The 614-nt window shown below is 44.5% G+C and overlaps 1 non-coding gene across 1 annotated transcript; it reads right to left on the reverse strand.

Annotated features, from left to right (window-relative positions):
* Positions 1-326: 326 nt before the first annotated feature.
* On the reverse strand, positions 327-399 carry trnar-acg (transfer RNA arginine (anticodon ACG)). Its single transcript has one exon. It is a non-coding gene; the product is annotated as a tRNA-Arg (tRNA).
* Between the last annotated feature and the right edge of the window lie 215 nt (positions 400-614).

Genomic DNA, 614 nt, shown 5'->3' on the forward strand with positions numbered 1-614 from the left:
ACTCTCTATAAAGATTAGTTGAACATTGAACTTTCCATTCTTCTCTGAATGCATGGGCCAAGGAGTTTCAAACGAAAATGCTCAAAGCCGAGCATTCCCGCGAGCAACAGTGATGTGATCCGTGGCTTTGCGAAATGGAAAGGTACCCACGACCAACGTGTGCGACTATTCGTCTTCCTTTCTGTGATGACGCTGGAATATTGACCCTCAGGTTCTCGTGGACATTTAATGAAGGCGTTCTTATTCCTGCAGATTAAAAACTCACACCTTATTTCGGTTGAAGAGAAATCAGTTTTCAAAGCGTAATAAATGCCTGCATTTCCCTTCGAGCCAGGTAGGACTCGAACCTACAGTCTCCTGATTCGTAGTTAAGCGCGTTATCCATTGCGCCACTGGCCCGACGCAGAGACCACTGTATACGAGCCGTGATGTTAGCATGGACATGATTAATAGCAGTGATGTGCACGAATTGAACAAGCAACAAAGATAATCACTGTCACTGCTTCAGTCCAATCTTCGCCACCTCTCAAAGCAGGTTTTTGTTCCAAAAAAAGGACACGGATATCCATTTTTTCGTATCTGAAACATTTACAGCAAGGTAAGGGACAGAGGTG

The sequence above is a fragment of the Hemiscyllium ocellatum genome, chromosome 21, assembly GCF_020745735.1.
Source record: "Hemiscyllium ocellatum isolate sHemOce1 chromosome 21, sHemOce1.pat.X.cur, whole genome shotgun sequence".
NCBI classification, from domain to species: domain Eukaryota; kingdom Metazoa; phylum Chordata; class Chondrichthyes; order Orectolobiformes; family Hemiscylliidae; genus Hemiscyllium; species Hemiscyllium ocellatum.